Source organism: Phyllopteryx taeniolatus, chromosome 19 (assembly GCF_024500385.1).
Source record: "Phyllopteryx taeniolatus isolate TA_2022b chromosome 19, UOR_Ptae_1.2, whole genome shotgun sequence".
NCBI classification, from domain to species: Eukaryota; Metazoa; Chordata; class Actinopteri; order Syngnathiformes; family Syngnathidae; genus Phyllopteryx; species Phyllopteryx taeniolatus.
Genome location: NC_084520.1, coordinates 6,730,138 through 6,739,884, shown reverse-complemented (window position 1 = coordinate 6,739,884; position 9,747 = coordinate 6,730,138). Strand labels below are relative to the sequence as shown.

The window sequence follows — 9,747 nt, the reverse complement described above, 5'->3', positions numbered from 1 at the left end:
GTCTTAATACCACCACTATCACGTCTCAAAGTACTGTAATATACATACACACTATGCGTGGCAGTACAGCAAGACAGAGGCATTTCCTGTATTTGGGTATGAATACCATTATTATAAAAGAAAGAAACACAGTTTTACCTGTATCTTCCATTACAACATTCAACCCCACAGCTCTACAGTACACTACAGTATAGCAGTCTACAATCATTATTTATTGTATATAAGAACATGACCAAAACCTAAAATACATCATACTCATCAGAGATGCTTATTATTCATAGACAAAATCCAATTCTCTTTTGCTATCTGGTGGTTATAGTTATGGCTAGCTACCTAATTGTTGCCGCTCTGAAAGTGTAGAATAAATCCTTTACCGGGTTGAACAAGACCGCCAGCTACAGTGTTGTCCGACCTATCTTCACAATGTCCAGTTGTCCCTGAAAATTCCACCTTGAAAATACATTTTTAATATTGTCCGACATCTGTCAATTCACTGTCTGCATATAATGTATTAATCCCAATCGAGTAGCCAATCCGAGGATGGAAAAATGCCAAGCTCACTCAGAGCCTTCATGAAGGCGGAGAGTGGGGAATCTGAAATCTGGAAAAAAGAAACAGCCATTGCTATTGTGTGTAGGGCCCTGGGCAGATTACATTGATATGGCAACACATAGAAGCTGAAATCTGATTGAACAAAAAAAATAAATAAAAGACCCCACAAATGACTGGAAGCTGCACAGCCAAGACACATGCTATGAAATGAAAACAATAGACTATTGGAAATAAATGAATACAATTTTATGTAAGTTGTTAATATAGGTCAGGTGCTTTTGATAGTATTTAGGCCAGAAGAGAAGGCTTCGAATGCCCTGTTTGTACACCACTGGTTGAAACATATCACAAACTTTGAAACTAGACAAAGGCTACATGGCTTGGATGTGGTTTGATTTCGGGGGGAAAAAGCACCCTAAGTGCACGTGTACATTTACACGCACTACACTACACACAGTTTGTTTTTCACTTAAAAAAAAAAAAAAGAAATACAGTATAATAAGCGATGACAACGAGAATGTCCAATGGGAACATTGTTTTTTTTTTACTACATTAAGTGTAACCAATGGCTCACATTGAAGTAATTCTTTACTGTTTATTTACCCACTTATTATGTCTGTTGTAAGTTGAGGTCATTAAACAATGACAGTCTATAAAAAGTGTACACACTGCAATACAAAGTAAGCAGTCATTAAATGGGATTTATCCAGGTTTTTAAGAGTTATTTGCAGTATTTGGACGCACACACATGCACACACTCTCTTCATGGGTACAGTTACAGCCTGAGGTCCACATGGTCCTCCCTGTCAGCAGCCTTTTCATGCTGTCCTCCCTTGTCACCAAACTTAATTTGGTTCTGACCTGGATGCTTTGGTCGGTCAGGTTTGAAGCTGCCATGGCCAAAAGCTGTGGTCAAGCTTGCCGCCTTCAAAGACTCTGCACTTTCATGGCTGGAAACCTAAACCGATTGCGATAAGCAAGCCTGCCCGCTGTGTGTTGCATACATGCGTCCGGGTGAGCGTGTGTGGAAGTGCAAAGGTTTATGCAGTGGCCGAGACCGCCGCTGTACTTTTGTCCTTGAAAGCCCCCCTAAAGCCCATTACACTGGTGGTTTGTGTCAATTATTGGTTTTGTGGCATCTCCTGGAAGTCAGCGATCATGGCAGAGAAAAGCCGACGCGCATTCATCACTCTCGGGCCCGCGTTTCAAAGCAGGAGTCCTGCGTGCCTCTGGAGAGGAGAATACGTCAGTTTTTGTCATTGCGCCAGTGGACAAAAATATTCAATGCATTAAGGCAATACATGCTGGTGGCCAATGGGGCTTGCTTCCGGAGAGGAGAATAACATTTCCAGTTATATTGTAGTGTTTCACAAAGCTAGCTTTCACAAATTGCCCTGTGATTGACTAGCTGCACATTTTGTTTTTCCCTTTTTCTGTGTACGTCTTTTCTTGGTAAACCTTCCTCCTGCTCCTCCTCCTCCCCCTCCTGCCGCTATTTTGCATCAGAGTCCACATGCTGTATAAATCACCTCTCCTTTTGTTGCCACAGGCTTTGAACTTCTCTTTTATTTTGATTTAAGACAATTTTACAAGCCCCAATAGGTCTCTTTTCCTCACCTACACAGTTTGCATTTCTCTTTTTTGAAAACGCTTCAGTGCTTTTACAAATACACTCCCCCACTGCCACAGCAACTATTTGTCCCACCTCCTCATCCCCCGTGTATCAAACAGCAGTTTATTTCCCAGAAGGCTTAAATGATTCAACACAGACTGCTTTTCAGTCAGCTATTATAGCCTTAAGTTTTACCACTTTGTGCACCCCCCATTTCCTCTCCAAACTCCACACAGGAGGGGCATTATTATTATTATTATTTGTAGTAGTAGTAGTAATAAATTGTTTGCCTTATCAAAGGCAGTATAAAAATCGAACAAATATAAAAATGTTTTATATTTGGAATGTATCCCCAAAGTACTATGGCCGTCGTTCAGCAAACAGGAGTTTTCTTTTGTCTTATTTAAATTTGCATTTCTAAAGACAATTCGATTATTCTACTAAAGCCTTTTAAGCAATTCTTGGCATAATTTTCTGAAATGATGCCATCTGAGGATCACTTTGACAATTATTTAATCATGAGCGCTACTAATTACATTATTCAAAGTAAATACCCCGTTGAAGCAAATTGCTCACGGACTACAGATTTGAAAAATTAATCACTCTTGTCACTTTTTTTTCCCCAAACTCAAGCAAAGTGCCCTTCTGGTGTCTCAACCATCTTTGAAATCCCTTTGTGTCCTGACACTTTTGTCCTTGCACAGTACGCCAGCCCTCAAATTTTGTTTCCCTTGATCCCCACTGATCTTGCCGCCCTTCAACAAAATATCCTGTACAAAGCTTAGATCTCCAAATAATATTGTTGATTTTGGAAGATGACGCATTTAAAAAAAACAAAGACAACAAAACATGCAAAACGCACATTCATTTTGTTATGATGATGTACAGTACCCTTAGTGTTTTCCCTTTTGCTTATTGCTGGTGCTTTCTCACTTTCACTAATGCTACTGTATAACGTGTTTGCATACGCACACCCGCAGGGTCTCACATGATTATGACGATCTAATAACTTCGAAATGTAATGGTCAGGCCAGCGAGAGGGGAAAGCTCCCAAGTTCTTTTATCTGCTCTTTGGTTTGCCTGAGTGAGGATACAGTATGCATCCGTCAATGTGGATCAGGCAGCTATAAAAACACACATCCTTGCTAACTCCATTACATGCCCAGTGTTCTCACTCTTTCATCATGCCTGTTAACACACACACACACACACACGCCACAAGATGACTGACAGCCTAGGCGCTACAAAGCTAAAGTTGTCAAGGAGCACCTGTCATGGATAAAGACACACCGCATACTAAGGAAACGTGTCGTACACCTGACACAGGTAACATCTAACTTATGAATACGCACGCACGTACACACACCCATTTTCGAGCTTATCTGCACTAACACTTTACAGGCGTCTGCCCTGCGAGCCGACTCTTCCGTTAATCTCCCGCCTTGTGCAGTGTGAGGACTCATTGGGAACTTATTGGGAAGGGGATGAATCATGAAGTGGTTGAGGGCTTAAGTGTAGGACACACCACGTCAATCACGGGTTCCAAGCAACAACATTGGCATGAAGCGCATTAGGGGATGTGATTACGGATTGGCCATTCATTTATACACTTTTATTATTTATGATATTCCCATTGGTTTGGATGAGTCTAAAGAACAGCATGAGGACAACTATGGGACGTTGAGCTCCAACACAAATAAATAAATAATAAAACAACTACATTGTAGATAAAACTTGTATATAATGATAAGTAATCCAAAAAGTATTCATTCAAAATATTGATTGATAGATATTTCTCAAACAATTGTAGTCCAATGCGTATCGCTGAGTCATGAGACAAATCGGTACCAAAATAGTCAATAGCAACGTCTCGAAAGCAGATATTCTGCCCATGCCCATCTACAGACCTTTTTTAGAGCTTTACTCAGCCAACAATATTTATACTGGAATTGGGCTTCTTTTTCTATGAATTCAATTGAAACCTTTGGTGGCTGTGAATTAGCATTTGTTCACCATAACATTTAAATGTAGTCCTTTGCATTAAATGCTGCCATTTACTTGTTTTCAGGTTACACGAAGGTGATTCTGGCAATATTCCACTGCATCTGACTACAACCTTCAACTCAAAATGTGATGGTCATTGAATTTTTCTCAATGCTTTACTATTTAACCAATTTGAAATCAGCCAAATGTCCAAACTTTTTTTTCTCTCTTTCAATAGGCAGTTGCAATAGCTTAAGGGTGTTTTTTCCCCCCCTCCCTGATCTGCACAGAAAACAGTCGAGGACGACAATAGTAAATGTTTAACCTATTCACGATTTGCAATCACAAGCTTAGCCACACATGTGGAACGGAATGATAGCCAATTAGGAACTGACCTGAATATCCCACAAGTAGATGAGCAATTGGTTTTGTTGAGTGTCTGTATAACGTGTCTCACAAGTCATTCACCACAATCAAAATAACAATTCTAAGTACAATCATTTGCAACTGCAATGTAGTTACCACATAAGCTAAACTTTACCCTAAGTTTCTTTTATTTCTAATTCTATAGCTATTCTTTCTTCTTCTTTGTACTTTTAATAGATGAGCTGTAGTACCCTGCAGATCAGTCTTGGTACTACAAACATCTGGTGAAGGGGCAGCCAGCGACTCACAATTGTCGGTGTTATGTGTGTGTGATGTGATATGTTGGTCATGTCGAGTACATCACACACTTTAAGAGCAGTAAGCATACTTTCCTGTGTGGGGTCTCTTATAATTTTGAAATTGGTTAAGAAGTTAAAAAAACGCTTGTGAGTAGAGGCCTCTGAAAGTGTCATCGTCCTCTTTTGCTTTTGGAGCTTTGCCCAGTGTAATTAATACCAGCCCAGTTTCATAATGTAAGATTATTCCTTTTGCTCCACTGGGGTCGGAACCATGGACATCTCAAAGGATCGATGTTACTGCAATTTCACCAAGATTAATCAATAAAACTGCTATGGTATGGAAAACCACATAATGTGGGCCAGGCAAGAGGCCCTTTGAGGTTTAAATTCGATCAGGTCAAATCAGTTGCATCTCCAAGCAAGCTTTTGTTTTATGATTCTTGCATGTGCAACATGAGTTGATGTTCACAGCTTAGCAAACATTGAAGTGAGGCAAAATTCTAACAAGATTTGTGTGATTTTCTTTGGGGGGGGGAGTTCAATATGTCTTGAGAGTTATACAGTATTTTGTAATCAGTGTTGTTCTTGCAGCATTGATTGGTACTCTGCGCTTAAGTTTACTACTGTTTATGCTTCGAGCCTCTTTTTGCAAACGCCTGCTTCACCATCCGGTCCTCCGAATGTCCTTCACTTAGACAGTAACATTATTTTGAATAGTTAACAGTGCACTATCCACATCAGCTGTATTCTGTGTAATTAAGGGGAAAATGAATTGCCTCGCTGGGAGTCAAATTGACCTCTGGCCCGTGTTTCAGTGGCCCCTTGTGCAATTTGTCACCATCGGGCCCTTTCGCCTCATTTGTGCATCTCTATTGCTGTTAATGAACTAATAATGTACTATCCCTGAGTCTCCCGGTGCTTGAGGCCAGACTCTCCAGCTGTGTAAGTGAACAATGCAGATGCTTTATACACACACACCCTGCTACACTAACTTCCTTGACTACTCATAACTAGCTAATATGTCAGGGGTTTGGGCTGGGAAACAGGTTGAGTGTTCCCAAGGTTAGATTACCTCTGCAGTAATTACTATCTTCAGTCCTAGAGGTTCACAGAACTGACTTTTGTACAGCTAGCGTGGGATCGATTCCAACCAAATCCTGCAGTACAGACAATATAATAAAGCCACCTACAGGGGGTTCTCAACTTTAACCACAATTTAGGGTATATGCGCAACCGACCTCCGCATTCGGGAAAACAGGTCCAAGCACTTCATTCTGGTCGGGTAAAAGGCAGAACCCTGTAGCAGGAGACCGGGACATTTAAATAAATGTCTAATGTCTTTTTGTTTAACACAAGATGTCTTCAAGAGCTACCAAAGATGACAATATCAGATGTTTAGGCTTTGTTCGTATTTACATATATCACATCATGTTTGTATAAACAAATGATATGCATGTATTTAGCGTTTCTCCAAAGACACCCGCCATAAATGCAACATTAAATTTAGCAAGTTTGAGTTCAAACCATCATGTCACACACGTTTGGATGTCGTGCATGCTCCCAACACCGCTGTCACGTTTTGTCTCTACCAAAGTGTGCAGAGCCTTCCCGAGATGAATGATAATTTGAACAAATAGCGTGCCGTTCTCATCGGTGCCTGGTAATAGCCAAATCCGAGAGCATGTGTTGGCGTTATTGTAGTAATAGCAGCTAAGTGAATAGGGAAGGACCTTTTGTGAAACTGTGCCTGATGACTTATATCACGGATATCACGGATCATATTAATGGTGGCTTATTGATAGCAAATGCCACTAAGGGGCGCAGTGAAAATCCTGTTTTATTGCCCTGATATGGTTCCATTACCTATGTCAGTGGTCCCATTGCACCCAGTTAGGGGGATGACATTCTTTCAAAATTGTCTTTTAAAGGAGAAATAGGATGCATTCTTCTTCACAATTTAAAACAGATCCCAGGTGTCTTAATAACGTCTGTGATGTAATTTTGGAAAAACACCTGAAGGATCAAGAATTGTAGTATTCTTAACACACCCAGTGTCTTGTCTTGATGAAGTCAACTTCCCTGTCTCATGCAAGCGAGTCACCCCATGTGCTGTGTCGCATGCAGCTGGATAATTAGTGAGTACAGATTCCGTTACCATAACGACCAGGGTCTCCAAATTTAAACAGGCGACTGCGAACCGTCAAGCACACTACCACGCTTGGATGGAATTCTCTTATGACTTTGGCCTCCCTAGCTTAGCAGCGGCGTAGGCACGCAGCTCAAAAGGGGCGTGTCATATCTAGCAATTCATATATGCGGGTTCACCGCTCTGCACCCAGAATGCAAATGAATTGCGTGTACTTGACGTAACAGTGAAGCAAAATTGCAGATCGACTCGCTCATAGACACAAAAAAAAATAAAAAATGGTTGTTTAATTTCATGCTTGATGGGTGGACAGCCACTTTTGGCAACCAACTATTTGTCTACAAATAATAGAAAGTACATTTTCCCCCAAATTGCCTCTTGTACGTCTTTTTATTCATTTTTAAAACGTAACAGGCGGCAGTTTTGGGGGATCGTCATCCAAGAGTAAAACATGTTTCAAAATATACAAATCACTTTAGGCCTTCATGTTTCTGTTATTTTCATTTTATGGTTAATCCTGTTTACAGAAACTTGCAAAAGTGATCAGTTAATCATGCTCCTCACTCATGATTCAATCATAAATTCTCCACATAAAGGCTTGTTTAAACACGATAACAGCAGGCTTGTTGGAATGTTGTAATTGCAATTACCAATGGTTATTGACCAAATAATGAATACATTCTCAAGTACCCGATGTGTTTAGAAATAAAAATCACCATTATTTAGCTTTTGAGTCCCTAAAACGAATGTGCACTCGCGCAACCATCATTTGTGCCAGGGCTACCCTGATTAATTAATTAGAAGCTACAAAGTGAATTATTAACCAGTCTTAGTACGTTGTCTTCATTTATTATGCAATCTATATTTTTCACGCTTTTTGAATTATGACAAGGAGACATTGCGAAGGTCTTGTATGATCATTTCTGAATTGCTTGTGTTGTTTTATCCATAGCCGAGACGTGCGCGTCGGAGAGAAGAGAATGCTCAGCCCTGATGCTGACTCTCATTTTGTTTTCGGGTCCAAATCATCGCTTGTGTTGATTTTTTTCTGTTTGAAGAGGTGACCAGGATGGCGGCTCCTCTTTTGCATTGCGCCTGGGGCCTCGCCTCCACATGACATCCTGTCTATCTGCAAAAAGAGAAAGAAACCGCAATCTTTTATCACAGTCGACAATCAAAGTCCACTCGTTTCCTGAACTATCACTTTTCCCGCCTGAAATGTCTTGTTGCCGGGCAACATTAAGTTCTTCAGACGTACTATCAGGAGTGTTTTTCTCCACTCTGCCAGAGTTGAATGGTGCAAAGCTGCCAGGAAATCCACTGAGCATATGTGACTACGTTGGCGCTTCTCTTCCATTGACAGCTCCCCTCTTCTGCTTATCTGTGCTTATCTGTCCTCTCTCTGAAGTGACATCCAGCATCATGTGTTTGTGTGTGTGTCACTGTGCTTGACTGTATATCCTGTTACATGGCCATTTCAAGGCCCTGTTTATACTAGGTGCATATTTTTGTGAGTCAACATGCACTCCCTATAAGCGCGCTATATGAACTCGCTGGACCCTTTATTAGCCAGATCCGTGCAACTGCTTGGAAAGGCAAATATCAAATGAACGCCGGTAATTACATGGTAACAATTCATTCAGGCTTGAGATCTAAATTCTCTGAATGATTCTGGGTTTAAATCTAGATTCAAGACCTCTTGAGTCTCATATTCTCCCCATGATTACGGGGGTCTTCTCTGGCTACTTCGGGTTCCTCCCACATCCCCAACACATGCAATGTTAGCTTAACTGATGACTCCAAAATTTAGAGCGAGTGCCCTGCAATTGACTAGCGACCAGTTCAGGGTGTAAACCACCTCTTGCCTCAAGTCAGCTGGGATCGGCTCCAGTGCACCCACGGCCCGGATGAGGATTTGTATTTTCAACAAACAATATGTTTTAGTTTTCAGTGCAAAATTAATCTTCAAATAAGAATAAATGATAATTCATAATAATTTTAAAAGCAAATCTACCCCCAAAAGATTCTATTTTACCAAGGGCTAACTGAATAAATATGCCATTACAAAGTGAAATCACAAATTGCAACTTAATACGGGCAAATACAGTTAATGCATAAAAGGGAATAATGTTAGGCTGCAAGCACCGCCTTTCCATTTGGAAATCCCCGTCAAATAGAGTGATTCTGTTGTTCTGCTTGACTATTGGTCAGTCGTGCACGGTCACAAACGGCAAAGAACGCAACAGTTGTGATTTCCGTCCCGAATTACTCCCTGTTTCTTTTCATTGCGGTCGGGCGAGCCGAAAAGTTGAAGTCAAGACAGCCGCTCCAGTTGTCTTCAAAATAAAAGCTTAATATATTACTACATTGGACATCAATGCCATTTTAGGCATATTTTGAATTTGACCCCGCAGCGCAGTGCCGGCGCTTAATGAAGCCTTAATCATGTTTTCAAGGTAGTGGGATGAACGCATGCTGACTGAGGCAGGGATTTCTTACACCGGACAAATTTTGCTCGTGCAAAAAATAAAGCAAGCAAAATGTGTTGTTCTTTTGTATACTCTCAATACGAGAAAGATATACATAATAAAGTGGAAAGTGAAAGTGTCTTACCATGTTTCCGTCGTACTGTACGTCTTCCAGAGGTTGAGAGCGACGTACATGTCAAGCTGTCCTGACTTAATGTGTGTGATGATTGCTGTTGCAGGCGTACACTGACAGAATTAGGCCCTAAGATGTTTTCTTGAAGCTCTGCTCCGCCTTCATGTTTAATATATGCCGGCACCTAC

At 40.8% G+C, this 9,747-nt stretch overlaps 1 protein-coding gene across 3 annotated transcripts in view; it reads left to right on the top strand.

Moving 5' to 3' along the window:
- The window catches only part of snx29 (sorting nexin 29), a 136,197-nt gene that overhangs the window by 112,749 nt on the left and 13,701 nt on the right, over positions 1–9,747 (top strand). The gene's annotated exons all lie outside the window — the stretch shown is intronic.